The sequence below is a fragment of the Dasypus novemcinctus genome, chromosome 13 (assembly GCF_030445035.2).
Source record: "Dasypus novemcinctus isolate mDasNov1 chromosome 13, mDasNov1.1.hap2, whole genome shotgun sequence".
NCBI classification, from domain to species: domain Eukaryota; kingdom Metazoa; phylum Chordata; class Mammalia; order Cingulata; family Dasypodidae; genus Dasypus; species Dasypus novemcinctus.
In genome coordinates, this window is record NC_080685.1 from 31,983,537 (window position 1) to 31,999,464 (window position 15,928).

Consider the following 15,928-nt stretch of genomic DNA (forward strand, 5'->3'; position numbering starts at 1 on the left):
AGCTTGCTGCTTTCAGGAAAGATGCCAGGTGAGGCTAATGTGCCCGGCCAGATGGAGGGGGCCCTGGCAGGCGGGGTAGGGGGCCTGGGGTACCTACCTACAGCTCTGCAAATACATGCCTCCAGCCTCATGCCCTTCATCAATACCTGGCTTCTCACCCTTTTATAAGGATACCATGCAAGGATCTCTGCTACCAGCCAGGACCCCAGCCTACCAAGATTTCCCTGCCATTCCCATGATCTGGGGCTATCCTTCCTGAGTGGGAAGTCCTGTCTGTTGTCTATTTTCAATCCTTGTGCTACATTTTACAACCAGGGCCCCATCTCTGGGAGCAGGTGAGGAGATTGAGAGGTTCCTCCGCCCCTCCCCCTCTGCTTCCCACCCCCTGTGCTGACAGGTGTGGGCAGACAAGACAGAACAGCTGAGCCAAGACACCTGTCCCCACCCAGCCAGCCAGCCCAGGCTCCACGGGCCTTTCATGGGGTATGGGGGGAGTCATCACAGAGGAAGGCAGCTGTAGGGGCAAGAGGAAGGGGGCTCGGAGGTCAAGGAGAGAGGTGACTGCCAAAGCCTGAAGTACCCCCACTAAGATCAGCTCTTCCTCATGGCCCACTTCTGACCATCACTTCTCATCAACCGCCTAATGCACGCATGCTTTAAAAAGAAAAACACGAGGTTGGGTTTAGCTCCATTCTACTGCCTCCAAGTTAACTTGATCCAGCCAGAGTGGAAGACCCCATGAGAAGTAGCCAACTTCCTCTCCCCTCCCCTCCAATCCCTGGTGTACTTTCCCCTGAGATTTGGGGATGGGCTTTCCCTTAATCTATCATCCACAGAAGTGATGGAGAATAGAGAATACATTCTCCGAATCCTCAAACCCAGGTATTTGCTGGTGGGGGTGGGGGTGGGGAAAGCATAAGGAATAAGTAAGCCTTGCAGTACAAGGGATTTGGTCAGACTCACATGGCAAAGTGTGGAGGGCAGAGGCTCTGAAACAAGGAGACAGCTGGTGGCTCAGCTTCCCAAGCCCATCCCAGGGTCGGACTGAGCCCTAGGAAAGGCCCCTAAGGGGCTCCTCAGTCTACTCCCTTCCCCCAGCCCCTCCTGCCCCCCCATTCACACACACACATCAAGGCCTCTATGGGACACCAGAAGGACTGTCCACCCCCACCCCAGCTTCTGAGCGGCTGCCTCAGCAGGCAGATCCTGGGCAGGGCTAGGACTGCAGTTCTGGAAGGAAGGACTCAGTCACTTTCTTAACACTGGCTCAGAGTTGGGCACCACATATCTCCCCCCTGAACCCCCTCCATTCCCATGTGAGGCAGGTGATAGCATCTTCTTTTCAAGATAGAGAAATCAATTCCGAGATGGGCAAGGATTTGTCCAAGGTTATCAGCAAGGCAGGCTGCCTGACAAGTGCAGCCCTTCCCCAAGCAACCTGGACTGAGGGCAGGGAGGGGTCTCCCTCCACTTGAGAGTTATCTACAATCCTTCCAGGACAAACTCCCCAACTTCCAGGCCTGAAGGTCCACGTTGGCCATACCTCTGTCTTCAGAGGAGCCCAGGCCTCTCCCGACTCAAGCCTTCCTGCTCCAGTCTCTCTCCTCAACCATTCCACCTGGCAGCTCAGCAGGCTACTAGTGAGCAGCTAGAAGGGGTCTCCAAGGGTTGCTCATTCATGCCCTCACATCCTTGCCTGGTGAGCTTTCTGTCATGGCCCTGGAATGAGAAGCGCTTCTCAGGAATTAAAGCAACATCCCCCAAAACATGCCACCAAATCCTAACCCTCTGTCCTGCCAGGACATCCTACTAGGGTCACCCTTTCCTTCAACATATCCTCCCTCCTCCTTCCAGTTCTCCCTGGGCCTCTTTCCCCTCCTAAAGGGCAGGGCCTTCCCTTAACCAGACAAAAATGCCTCCTAATTAGGAAAGCCTGGGCAAGTCACTTAAATCTCTGAGACTCAGTTTCCCCAATTTTTGTAAAAAACAGTTGTGTATAGAAATAAAATGAGTCTTCAGCACAGAGTTTGGCACACAGGGTCCTAATAAATGGAAGTTTCCTTCCTCCAGCTCCCAGGGATCTCAAAAGTTTTAGTTTCTGGTCTCCAAACTATACAGAAATTGGGGAATGGGGGATTACTGTCTGAGGGTAAAATTCCTTTGAGCAAGGGTGCAAAATTTTTTTTTCCTCTATAAGTCTCCCTGGTCTGCCCAACTCCTAGGGAAGTGGCCAGAGCACCCAGCCAGAGGCACCAAGCCAAGGTCAAAGACCAAGCCTGGAGTCTCCCGGGAGGGTGAGTTTAAATGAGTAAATATGGTCCCGCCTGGGTGTGGCCTTTGAAAGGTGAGAACTTCAGACAAGCCCCTCCCCTCACTCCAAGAGGCTCCACTCCTAGCCTAGAGCAGAAGGGGAAAAGATCCCACAGAGAACTAACCCCCCACCGCCCCAAATAAGGTTATCAGGGTAATGTGCAGAGTCAATGAATGCATCCACTCTAGCCAGGACTGGCCAAAACATGGATTGGCTCCCAGGAAACGAGACTGGGGCCTCTGCCTCAGAAAAAGGAAAATGGCAGATGTGAAGGGCCTTGGGGATCACCTAGCACAGGGAATTGCACCCAAAACGCAGGGAGCTCAGACCCAATCGTGATACCTCAGTGTGGCTGTGCTTATCGGGTGAGGTCAAGAGAGACCAGAGACAAACCTCCAAAACACCAGGTGTTCTGATCACTTCAGGGCTAGGTGAAACTCCCGAACATCTGGAAAGCCGAGGCCCTGAGAGGAGTGACTTGCCCAAGGTCAGTGTGAGGGGCAGAGCAGGCTCTGCCACAGAGAGGGACAGATGGGGGGTGGCAAGAGACAGGAATGGAAGTAAGCCAGGGCTCCTTGACTCACATGCTCTCTCCCTTGCAAACAGGGCAATCTGTGGTCTAACCTCAATCCCTCCTGCTCCAGTCAACCCTCCTCTTCAGAGTTCTTGCCATGTCCTTCTTCTTGACTCTAGTCCCTCACCCCATCCCCATTCTCCAATCCTTTAATCATCTTTTCATTTTCTACCCCCCACCTCTGCAGGATGACAACTGCTCTGTGGGTGTCTACACACTTGTGTGTGTGCACTGCACACCTTCATGCATCCACTAAATGCTGCAGACCTTTCAGCACTTCTGGGCATCCCAGTCTGCACAAGACCTTCACTCAGGCCCCTCCTAGGGAAAAAGGACCCAAAAACTCACCTTCCCACAGCTCCAGGATATACTCTCAGAATACTTTCAGGCCCAAGGAAGGGGAGAAGAGAGAAAATAAATATTCCAGGGGCCAGAGAGTACCATCCCACTAGGTAAAAGGTCAAGGACTTTGAGTAGCGCCATCAAGGGCCTCTGGAGAAGAAAGTACTTTGAGATGTCCTTTCCCAGGCCAAGTTAGACTCATCTCTCTCTCTTCCACCTAGTCCCACTGGGAAGATCTTCCTATAGTCTAAGCTCCATCCTGCCTGATGCAAACACGGACACAGGGCAAAATCAACCACAAGACAGCCAGGTGCCCAGCTCCCAGAACAGAGGTCCTACCACCAATACCTCCCCTCCCCCCTCCATGAGTTAAGTCACCAACTAGGACAGATGGACAGAAGAACAGATGGTTGGCCAGAGTCTAGCCCCATAACTGGCTCATAAAAGCCACCAGCGATTACAGTGATGCTGAGGCTGTGTGGGCCCTGCCACCATCCCCTCCTTCTCTTGTAAATGGGGGATAATTGCCTCAAACCAGTTGGCCTCAGAGAGCCTGAAGAATCTCAGTCATGGTCCCAAGGGGTGGGGAGACCCACTACCAGTGCCCAGGGTGACAGGCCAAGGCCAGACCTAGTATCTGACCCTCAATGACGGGTTCTAGACCTGTGCCTGATCCTCACACCCACTGAGAGATTCCAGGTAAATACCAACTGTGACTTGTATAGAAGAGGTCTAGCCTGTTATTACTATCTCCTCCTTTTCTAAAGGCCCCTTCCTTTCTACCCCCTCTTCTCCAGGAAAGCCACCACCTCCTGAACTGGAGGGCCAAAGAAACAGGAGGCCTGGCTCCAAACAAAACCAGGGAAATGCTAGATGCACCCATTTCTCCCTGGGCTCCCCGGACCCCTGTGGAGATACAGGGGTTGGTGGCCAAGTATATAACACAGGACCCGCACCAGGCTAGGGTAAACCCTGAGATTCTGGACCCAGTGCCAACTAGGGACAGCAGGGGGCCCAGCTGGCCAGAAGAAGGTTGACAGAATGAGCAGAGGGCTAGGCCTCTTTGGGAGAACAGGGACCAAGGACTCCCCACTGCAGAGGTCCCCTGTCCGTCCCGTCTCAGGGCAGGGTCAGAGGAGGGTGGGAGGGGCTGGATCACAACTGATGAAGGTCTAACCCTAAGCCCTCCTCTCCCCAGGCTCCCTTAGAGCCAGAGGTCCTCCCCCAGCCTCCTTGATACAATTCCCCCCACACACCTGGGGAGTCTCCCCTCTGCCTTCTTCTCCCCCTCACACCTCCCAGGAAAGACCAAGGGAAGATTAAAAAAACACACACACACAAAAACCCAACTGGAGAGAGATTACGTAACAGCAGACAAAAAGACTATCGCATCTATCTCCCGGTCTCTGAGAAGAGCCAGGAGCCAAGAGAGGCAGAGTGGGGAAGCCCAGGGACACCAAGTGCAGAGTGGGGTGACCCCTGGGCAGCACCTGTCACCCTTCCAAGTCCCCCATCACTCTATTCCAGACATGGGGTACAAGAGGCGGAAACTCTAGCCCAACCTCCCATGCCCATCCCCCAACACAGGGGTTATGATGCCTTCTGACTGGACCCGCTTCTCCCCTCCAGTCAGGGCCTCCAAGAGCCAAGGACTGTATGTCTTCCTCTCTGGGGTCACTCCATAACTATGAACCTGTGCTTGAAAGAGCAGATGGACTAAAGCTCTGACAGATTTGCTCTGTGACCTCAGATAAAAAGCTTAACCTCTCTGGGTCTCTAAAATAGTTTCAGTGATTGCTCCTCCCATCCCCACAAAAACCAGAAACCCCTTCCCTTACAAATGCATATGTACACACATATACAAACACACACAAAGTATGTTGGGGGAGGGGAGTTACAACAAAGAAAAAATCACTGCTCAATCTCCAAGGGACCAAACGTCTAGGATGGTGCAAGGGGGCTGGATAATGATGGTGCAACGGGGGATAAGGACTACACACAGGCTCCAGTGTCCCCCAATCGCCTCAACATAAACGGATCTTCAGCCACCCTCACACTAATCCCACCCCACCCCCATCTCCTGCCCAACACACTGAGAAACCACAGGAAGGAAATTCATTCCCAGGCAGGCCGTGGGAGCTGGGACAGCCAGGCTAGGGGTGGGTGTGACCGCCCCCCCCCCCCAGCCACAGGAGGGTGGACATCTGTGAACACTGACATGTGTCTTTTCAATGCTGTCCTCGGGTATTGAAATCTCCCTGTTGGGTGTTTGGAGGGGAGTGGGAAGGGGACAGCTTCCTAACTCCAAAACACCCAATCTCCTGCTGGTCTGGACTCCTTCCTATCGCAACGCTAGAGCAGCCCAAGGTCACCGCCCCAGACGGCAAATTTCCCATAGTCCCAGCCTGCCCCTGAATTGCTGCAGAGACCTAATGAGGGGGTAAGGGTAAAGGGTGGATGAGGGCCACTCCCCCAAACCAAAGAAACCAAGCCTCCCTCAAATGGGAGGCTGGGTACAGGGAAGGGGGGCACAGGATCAGCCCACCATACCCTCCCCCACCCATCAACAGTGCAGCCGTGAGGGGAGGCAGGGAGAATCCCCCACTCAAGACAAACCTGGGATAACCCGGTGAGTGGCCCCAGGTGTGCCCACACCCAGGAGCCCCTCCTTCACGGGAAAAGACCCCAGAAGGCTGCCAAGAGGTCAACCTACATCACTAAGGAGAGGAAGCCTCTTTTTCCCATTCCTGTAAGACCCAAACCTGGTAAGAAGCGGGCTGGCTGGCACTGGGGTGGGAAACGAAACGCACCTTAGGTCTCCTTGACCCTCCCTCCACAAAGCCTCCCAACTATCCCCAGACCCCCTCTCCCACCCACCTCAGCCTGCCATAGGTGGAGAGAGGGACTGGAGAACTCTTGCCCAGATGTTAAGCAGCTGCAAACTTCTGGCCAGGGGTTCTTCAGCTGGGGCTGCCGACAAACCAAATCAGGGGTCTCGGGGAGTGAGGTTGGGAAGTCCCGAGGAAGGGTCTCCGCGTGCCCACCTCTGTGGCAACTCGAGTCTCAACTCCACAGGCACCCCGCAAACACGGGACCCGGACACACACCCTCACACGCCCCAACCCACCCCGGTGTCATCTGAACAACATCCCCCTCCCTCCCCCGCTTCCCAAACAGCTGCGGCTCCCCCCGCCCCCACCCTCCCGCCGCCCTCCCAGGCCCCCTTCTGCACCATTTCGGGCCAAGGAGGAGGGAACAGGCGGCGCGAGGAGAGAGGGAGGGAGGGCCGGCTGTTAAAATGTCAGTCGCTCCCGGCTGTCACCGAAGACCCCCCTCTGAGGACGGCGCCCCTTCCTAGACCCCCTCGGAGGCCGTCGTAACCCCTGGCCACTAAGAGACCCGCACGCCCCTATGCCACCCATCCGCACCCTATACCCCCAACACCCAAGGGAATTACAGCCCACTCCACTTGTCCACAGCCGACTCCCCGACAAACAGTCCCTCATGTAATCCCCCCACCGACGCCGCACGAAAACACAGCCGGCCCCGCGAGTTCCTCGCCCTAGGGGCCACCCCATCCCAGCCCTCAGGGGGACGGTCTAGACCACCCTCCACCCTAACCCCCGGTCGGGGTGGGGGAGGGGGGCTCTTAAAGTGGCAGGCGCGTTATTTTTCTCTACTCACCGGCCCCGCTGGGGCTAAGGGGATGTCGCGGCAGGGAGGGGGTAGCCCTTGCCCCGCGTCCGGGGGCTCTTCAACACCTGGAAGCCGCAGCTCCGGGCGGAGGGAATAACAAACGAGGCCGGCGTCCGCGCGGGCCCTGGGCGGCGCCGGGGGGCCTGGGCCCCCGTCGCGGGCGCGGAGGCGGGCAAGCGGCCGGCGAGCAGGCGGGGGACTGGGGCCAACTAGCGCCCGGGCCGCCTCGGCTGTTGTTGATATTTTGCTTCCTTCCTCCTTTCGGGCTCCAAAGGTAACTCCTCCAGCCCCCGGGAGTCGAGGCCGACGTAGGCACAGCTCAGCCTAGCTTGAGGGGTGGGGGAAACGGGGGTGACGGACAGGCGGGGGGGCCAATGGGAGGAACCCGTGGGGGCGGCGGGGCGGGGCCGGGGCCGGGGCGGTCCCGGGAACGCGGCCACGCCTCTCGCTTCCCTCGGGCCGGCGGGCCCGGCTGGGTCGGCCCCCCCCACCCCCAAGCTTGGCTGCCGCGCGGGGAGCGGCAGATCCCTCCGCCAGCCTGGAAGGAGGGAGGAGGAAGGGCCAGGGAGAGGCCGGGTGGAGAGCCGAGAGCCAGAGGCCTTGCGGGGGCTCGGGCCGCGGCGGTCGTGCCCCCGCCGAGCACCCCGGCCGGCCGCCCAGCGCTGCTGCCCCCGTGCGCTGCAGGAGGTCCTGGCCGGGGAGGCGGGCAGCGCGCGCACTCTCACAGACACGCTACCCCGACACCCACCCCACCTCCCGAAGCCCCGGGAGAGTTGGCAGGGGGAGTCTAAGTAGGTAAATTAAGAGGAGACTGTAAGTGGTGAAAAGATTCCATCTCTCCCACTTAGTGTGTGACGAAACCCCAGTTAAAGGGCCACGTTTTTTTTGGGGGGGGTACCTGAGGAGCCCAGTTGCTCCCTCTACCTGTGACAGGCCCCCTTCACTCCCCGAGCCCGGCTCGGCAGACGCCCAGCAATTTAAAGAGACAGCTCATAGTTCTTGAGTGACCTAATCCCCAGAGCCAGCCGCCACGGAGCACTCATTGCCGAGGGGGCAATTTAAAGGGGCGGGACCCTAATTTCCCCCAGCGTAGTAAACACCCAGAAGCATCTTATAAAGAAGTCTTAGTAGCTCTTAAAAAAGTAAAAATTTTTAAATCCCTGGTTGCCCCCAGGGCGTGGTGAATCTTTACAGGCTCTACAACTGGAGTGTGGGGACCCCGTGGTGACTGCACATGTGACCCATCAAGCTTCTCCAAGTCCTGCTGCTTTCTACCTGGAGCATGAGGATATGATGGAATCTGACTTAGATCTCAAAGCTCCATGAGGAACCGAAGGGAACTCAGTTCCCCACACACCTATTTCTATCTGGTTGGGTCTGATTTACCAGACCAAGACTAGTTTCTTGGTTAAGTACTGAAGAGATCAGTCTGTACAAAGTGAGGCAGCATGGCATGGTGGTTAAAAGCATTAATTTTGGAGTGGCCAAGCTGCGTGGGGTCAAATCCTTACCCCACTATTTAGCAATTGAGCATAGGCTCACTGATCAACTTCCCTGTGCCCCGGGATCCTTAGGAGTAAAATGGGGATGGTGATAATAGTACCTTACGTATATTTGGTGTGAGAACTAAACTAGTCCGTATAAGTAGATTGCTTTGAAACTAGGCTGCATTATAGTAACTACATACCTGCACCAAGGGCTGGACTGCAAGAAAACTTTAGGCCCTTGTTAGCCCACCCAAGCCTCAAAGGAGGTAAGTTCAGTAGAATTGCTCTGCTAATAGGTTGGAGGGCTTATCTTGCATGTCCCAAGACAGGAAGCCTGCAAGCTCCTATTTTCTTGGCCTCAGTTTCCAACCTGCCCACCTGGCCCCTCCTTTAGGAAACCTGATTTAAACAGTATCCCATTTTGTCCCCCAAATGTAGCTTCTGAGTTTCCCATCCGATCTCGCAGATGGTGCTCCCAGCACCAGAAAATGTCAGCCTTCCCTGCCCAGAAAGGCTAGCTTGCTGTGAGGGCTTCTGGGGAGGCATGGGGAGCCCACCTGCCCTCTCCCCCAAGGACTCGAAGAAGAAGAGAGCCTTGTGCCAGGTCTAGGGCTCTGGCAGGAGCAGAATGGGAAAGTGCCCCCCCCCCCCCAAAGTAGGGAACCTCCCCTCACTTGTGGTCTCTATTTTTAGTGCTTCCCCAGGCTCTAGCTGGAGAAACCGTTTAGTCATCAGGGTGTTTATTTTCCGGCTGTTTCCGACGTCGGGAAAGCAGAATGTTGAGACTGGAGAGATCCAGGGCTGTTAGAAAAGACTTCTTAGGAACAGGCCTGGGAACTCAGCCTTCAGGCCATTTGGGTCCCAAAACACAGTAAAAAAAAAAAATTCAAGCGGGGCAATCTCCAGTTTTGAGGTTCTTCAAGACTGAGACCCCTCTGGCCCCAGTGCTCCTGGCAGGATTCTCTCTAAATACAAGCAGCCCCAGGACAAATTCTTTTCCAGGGCTAAGACCCAGAACCCCCCTCCCCAACCTCCTATAGATCTGTGTCGTGAGCCTCCCGCCAACCACAGCTCCAGCCAATCTCCAGCCCAAAGCAGCCGTGCCAGCGCTGTGATTGGCTTGCCAGTCCTCCCTGCCTTGGAATGTTGGGTCCTTAACAAAGGAATGAGGAAGGAAGGTGAGTCACCTGGGGAGGGTGTTAAAGGGCCCGGAGCAGGAGGGAAAGAGAAGGAAGGGAAGAGCTCGGTGGGGGAGGAGGAGTGTGTCGGGGACCCTGAGATGCTGAAACGGGTTCTCATTAGAGCACAGAGTGGGAAAGACTAACACTAGAAGTGGGATAGAAGTTAGAATAGACAGAACTTCATGGAAGGGAAAAAGCAACAAACATCAGGTCTTGATTTCCACGGAGAACTAAGAAAAGGTCTAGGGAGTAATATTGCTGGAAGGTAGGTCATAATAAGGACTTCCTGAAAGCAACTCCCGAAATATTTTTCTTCTGGCCCCTGAACTACCCTTTCCAGAATCCTCTGGGTGGAAAATGCCTGCAGGGGCTCAGACACCTGGGTTTCATTTCTGCCCCCCCCCCTTCTGCCTACCAACCCATCTTCCCTAAGAAAAACCACCTAACAGCCCCAAATGGCAATGAAATCCTCTAGGAATCAGGCACTGAGATGCCCACCAAAGTCCTGGGGCCAGGGCTGGGGTGAGGGCAAAGGGCAGGACCCCACCCTGAAAACTGCTTAAAAGCCTCTCTAGGAGTGTCAGCCTCACAAATTCATAAGGCCGGGGGATGCCAGCATCTCCTTTTCTTCACACCGCCCCCAAGCATCCATAATCCAGCGTAATTTGAAAAGCTCATCCTCATCCTTATCCTCATCCCCCAAGATTGCTTCGCTTCCTGTCATAACCCTGGGACGCCCTTCCTGTTGGTCCAGCCACCGTGTCTGGTGGCTTGATTGGTCCTGTCTGCCTTCTCCATAGCCCCCTGGACAATCTGCAACCCCTCACCTCATCCCTTCCATCAGGATGATCATCCTCCCTCCAGTTTTTGGGCATCCCCGCAAACGGCCCCACCCTCCCCCACATCTATCCGCTGGTGAGGGGAGGGACCATCCCACCCCTGGATAGGTACTGGAGGCTCCTCCTATATACCGCCTCCCTGTGAACGTGTGTATTACCCAGCAACAGTTTGTAGAGTACTCTCTGTTCTGTGTACCCACCCCATCAGGGCACACCATTTTGAAATAACATTTTTTGTTTCCAATGTACTCTCCCCATGAGATCCCGAGCTCCTCAGGGCAGCAATCTGACTCAACTTTGGGTCTTCAGGGCCTAGCAGGGCCTGGCATGGAATGTGCTCAGCAAATGTCTATTACATGACTCTGTGTGTGTATGTGCGCGCGTGTAGCTGTGTATCGGAGTTAAGGTTGTCAAAACTTAAAGTTTTATTGAACATCTCCACTTGTCCATTGATAAACGTGCTGGCCCAGGGGTGGGGCGCTCTGCTCTAGCGCCTGTCAGTTCCCACTATGGGCCAGGGTAGAGGGGGCGGAGTCAACCAGAAGGGTGTCTAAGCTGAGCCCGCCGAGCTGTGCACAGACTCTGTGCCTGTGCCTGGGGCCGGGGCCAGGGCAAAGGGCAGAAGCCCCACCCTAAATCAGAAGAGGTCAGGAAAGGGGTGCCAAAATCGGGTCCTCGGTCAGTGCATCCCCCCGCACAAGTTCCCTGCCCCCGGCCTGGGCAGGATGTGGTGGCAGCTGCAGGAGGGTGGGCAGGATGTGGGGGTGGGGGCAGCTGAATTGCTGGCTGACAGTCGTCTCCCCAGCTCCTCCCTCCTTCCCCCCTACACCCGCCCCCTCTCGGTCACGTGCTCCCCGCCTCGGCACCGACGGACTATTTCCCCTTTTCCGCGGAAGGACAAAAGTGACATCGCCACGAGTCACCACCGACTTCTGCTGTACCACTCCTTTTTCTTGCCCCATTGTCCAGGAAAGAAAGTTTGCCAGCTACACATTTCTTTCAATCCTTGCTCACTACCCCGAGTAGCCCCTTTAAATGCAAATGAACCGCCTTCAATCTCGCCCCCCACCCCCATCCCAACTTCTCTCCTCGTGCCCAGACTCCACCAGCTGCCATTGACGTCACGCGTGCGTCAGCGTCGCCAGCCCAACCAGACGGCACGTGGAAGAAGAAGGTGGTCTTAAAGGGCCAGGCTGTCAGGGCTCGCCCAACTGCTTCTGTAAGATTTAGCCTTGGGAAAAAAAATGAAAAGCGAGGTGGGGAAAGCTATTGGAGCAGGAAGAGATGCTGGATAGAAGTTAGGAAGGACTTCCCGGAGTTTTCTGAGTCAAGCCTTTAGATTCCCCAGAAGTTTGGTTATTTGTGTTTAGGAGCGAAACCCAAAAAGAGTAGAGTAACTCTGAACCTGGACAGTAAAGGAGGCTTGGCATTTAAAACCCACCCAATGATAATTTCGGCCTTCCTTGTAGGCAGGTACTTCGTTCACTTCTGCATTCCGCCCCCCGCCACCCCACACCCCAGCATCCAGAAAAGTTCTTGTCGTATAGTAGGTGCTCAGTTTTAGCGTTTGTAGAATGAATTAATCCATTAAATCCCGTGAAAAGCACTACTTTTAAGGAGGCTTTCCCTGATTGTCCGGCTCAGCACACAAGGTAAATACACACAGTTAGAGAAAAATCTCACTCTTTTGAACTCCCATAGCATTTAATGAATCTTGTCTCTTCCTTCTGTGCATTAGAGACCATAGAGCAGTGGTTAAGAACACAAAGTTTGGAATCATGTAAATCCCGGTTCCAATTCCATTAGTACTGTTTACTAGTTAAGTGGCCTTGGGCAAGTCTCATTTTACTATCTGTCAACTGAAGCTAATGACATTTGGTCCACAGACTTGGTGTGAGAATTAAATGCAACAATTTCTGTGAAGCGCTTTCATGGTGCCTGTTGCATAGAAATCCTTCCATGCAGGTTTTCAGATGACCATCTCCCCCACTAAACTCCGAGCTCCTCGAGGACAGGGACATTGCCATACTACTTTATTCCCAGCACAAGCACAATGAACGACTTATAGTTGGTACTTAAAAAGTTTGTTGAGTGAATTAAAAATAAATGTATGAAATAAATGAAATCTGACCTCCAGTCCCACCCCTGAAGTTGCCACCTAAAGGGAGAAAACCCACACCTCCTCCGTGCCCCAGGCATTGAAGTCTCCACAGTGCTGGAGCCTTGAGGCAGAGTTGTGGGAAAGCTGTCATCTCTGCTGCTGACCCCAAAATAATGCCGGCAAGCTCCGAGAGCTGCTCTAGAGCCCAGAGGGGGCCCTCCCCACCTCTCCCTGTCCCCAGCATAGATGCTGAAAGCTTGTCCCAGGAAACCCAAGCAGGGCTTCTGCCAGGGACAGAGGGCACTAAAAGGGAGCAGGAAGAGGGGAGTTCCTAGCCTCTTTGGAGTTTCTCAACCCAGACACTCACCCCTTTTCAGCCTTCTCTTCTGTAGAGCCCAGTCCTCCCCGCAACCACCTCCCCAGTCCTGCCTCTTACCCCCCACCCCAACCTTGAAATTCCCCCCGCAGACCCCCAACATGGTGGGGGGGTGCATGCACCAGCCTCCTATCACCTGATTCCAGCTCCTTGGCCAAGAGGAGCAGTAGCCACCTCGTCCTGGTTCAGCCTCTTTTGCAGCTGCTTATTGATCTGATTTTCAATATCTGTCACCATCTCTGAAGTAGAAGGACTGACATTTAGACAACAGAAGGGACTTCCTGCCAGGGGAGCAGCTATGAGCAGAAGGCAGTGAGAGCCCTCCCCTTTCCTGAAGACCAGGAAGAAGTAGTGAGACCCTCCTCTGGCTGGCGACAACAACTGACAACCGTGTCAACCCAAGGAACCCTGGGGGCTGCAAGTGGGTTTCCCCATAGGAATGTCCCATCAGCCTTGATGCTGGCTCCGCCCCCTGCAAGGGTGGGGTGACGCCAGGGAGCACTCTGTGTTCCAGAAAACCCCAAAATAACCCTCCTTGACTGTCCGGCTGCTATTTCTGTCCATCTTGTTTAATTATTCAAACCCAAGTTGGGGAGTGAACTATAAAAAGCTCTCCTACTTGGGGACCCAGGAGAGCTGGGAGACTCGCCAGGTTGCAATAGCAGCAGACCCACAGGGTCTGATGAGGTCACTTGGTCCGGCCGGAAAGTCCTTTCTGCTGTCTGTCTGCTTTCCCTGCTAGAAGGCAGAATCCAGGCCTTTCTCGTGCCCTCGTTTGTTCACCCTTCCACCCCCTGTCCCCCTGCGGAGCTGGGCTCGCCGCCACCACCTTTACCCTGGAAGTAGTTCCTCTCACCAGTGTCTTTGCTGACCTGCCCCCTAGTCCTAGATTCTTAACCCGCAGGTGATATTGTTCTGTGTGCAGGGAATGTGGGAACATTAGACCACTAAAAAGTGGGACCCGAGCCTCGGGCCTGAAGAGGGGGTGGCCGCCAGCTCAGGGAACCAGAACAAGTCAGGGTGGGTTTCAGGTAGGGAGCTGGGCACCCTGCCCTTGGAGGGTGCTCACCACAGGCTGTGGGGGGCAGGAAGGAGGGCGCCGTTCTGGGTGCCGCAGACGCAGACTCCTCACCGTGCCAGGTGCCGAGCCTCGAAGGGGGTTTCTTCGGGGAACTCTGAGATTGTGGCAGGAGCTATGAAGGTAAGGCAGCAGGGAGGACTTCCCTTCCTCTCTGCGCCTCGTCCCCTTGTAGTTTGCCAGAAGTCCCGTGGCAGTTTCCCCTGGAGCCGATGCCCACGACAGGCTAGGTGAGGAAAGCAGGCGTCCTCTGGGGGCCTTTTCCGTCACCCCCTCCGCCACAGGCCTGTGCTGGAAAGGAGGGAAGGGAAGGCAAGGGTGTGGTCATGGTTGCTGTGGTAACGTGGCGTTGTCAGGGTGACCAGCACTTGCAGGTGGGGAACGAGGGCACTCGTGTGGGAGAAGGGGAGACGGGCAATTCCACAGTCTGAGCGGGAGGCGGTGCCAGTGAGGCCGGGGCAGTCGCAGAAATGGGCTCCACAGTCTGCATGTGGACTTGAAGTCACAGGATGGACCAAAGGACCAGGGATGGCAAAAAAAAAATGACACTTGAGCCCTGAGGGAGGGAGAAAGCTCAAGGGCAGACCCGGGGAGCCCGGCTGAGAGAGGAGCCAACGCAAGTGGGACCAGCGGTAACGTGGAGTGAGGTGCCCACTGTGGAGGGGGAACCAGTAGCCTGGCAGACAGCTGGGGAAGAAGAGCGCAGCAGGACTTTCCACAAGTCAGCGTGGAACCTGAGGGTTGAAAGATCCTTGGCTTTCACACTTGGGCCTATTTTGGGGCTTGTTCCCACACGTTCTCTGTCAGCAGCAGCAGCAGCAGCAGCAGCAGCTCCTGTAAGGTCCAGCCTGGCTCTCCCTGCTGCGGCTGCTACTAGAGCTACAAGGGGAGGTTACTGAGGTATGAGGAAGAGGCAAGCCGTTGCTAAGCAACAAGAGGCCGTGCACCTGGAGGGCATAGGAGGGGGCCCTGGCGCTGTTTGTGCCAGGGGGAAGCAGGAAGACAGTGAGAGGAGCAGGGCGGACGGAGCTCGAGGGCCCCTCTGCCATCGTCCCCAGGACGTTTCCAGAGGGGGCATGTGCTCTGTCACTCAGGAAGTGTGTTAGCGAGTGTGTGCGTGGGATCCTTCTCCAGGATGCTGATTGTGTGTGTGCGCGCGCACGTGCCAGATGACACTCAGGGGGCTATCTCTGAGAGCCAGCGGAGGTAGGGCTGGGGGCCAGGGCATGAGAGACAAGGTTAAGCATCTTTCACAAGACCTGTTTCCTAGGAGGGGTCCAGACTTGCCCCGCCTGCTTAAGGGTAGGCCCCTCCGTGGAAATGGAAAGGCTGGAGGGTGGAAGCTGGGTGGACAGACCAAATGACAAGCCGGTTGGACCCTGCAGTGGCCTCCCAGTCAGACGGAGGCTACGGGGGGACCATACCACGCAGGGCGGGGACCCTTCACCCATCCGGCCGTCTGCTGGAAGTCTCAGTGTTTTCCAAGCTGAAATGCTCAACTGCATTTTATTCTTCTTTGTTATTATTTTATTTTGGGGTTGACCGGAGTTTCACAGAGGCAGCCATCAATAGGGAAGGCTTTCGAGCCCTGTTGCTCACCTGTCCGTGTCTCTGGTGCGCTCTGACACTGGTCATCACCACTCTTCTCCTGTTGCTGTTCCATTGGCTCCACCCATATCTGGAACAGAGCACCCTCGTTCACCAAGCATCTGTGGAGTGTGTGCCAACAGGGTGCTGGGGGTGTGGTGGGGCGGGTACCTCGGCGTCGGATCCCCAGGCCCCCCTGCGCAGGGACAGTCTGCCCACTGGTGTCCCAGCAAGCCCTGGTTGTCTCGTCAGACACGCCACTCGCACGTGTTGCACACATTGGCTGATGGCTTCTTGCTGTCCGAACTGGCATGGTCCCCAAATTCCACAGGGAACGGGGCATGCTTCACCCGCCT

The 15,928-nt window shown here is 55.6% G+C and overlaps 1 protein-coding gene across 5 annotated transcripts in view; it reads right to left on the reverse strand.

Annotated features, from left to right (window-relative positions):
- MEF2D (myocyte enhancer factor 2D) overlaps nt 1–7,261 on the reverse strand; it is a 33,664-nt gene extending 26,403 nt beyond the window's left edge. For 3 of the 5 annotated variants that reach the window (XM_058309882.2, XM_023585257.3, XM_004480607.4), the window contains exon 1: nt 6,912–7,254. The gene's annotated coding sequence lies outside the window, so the exon portion shown is untranslated. Of the gene's footprint in view, nt 1–6,104; nt 6,545–6,911 lie in introns of those variants that run through there. The other 2 variants (XM_004480605.4, XM_058309881.2) reach the window with 2 other exon arrangements.
- Nucleotides 7,262–15,928: the final 8,667 nt, after the last annotated feature.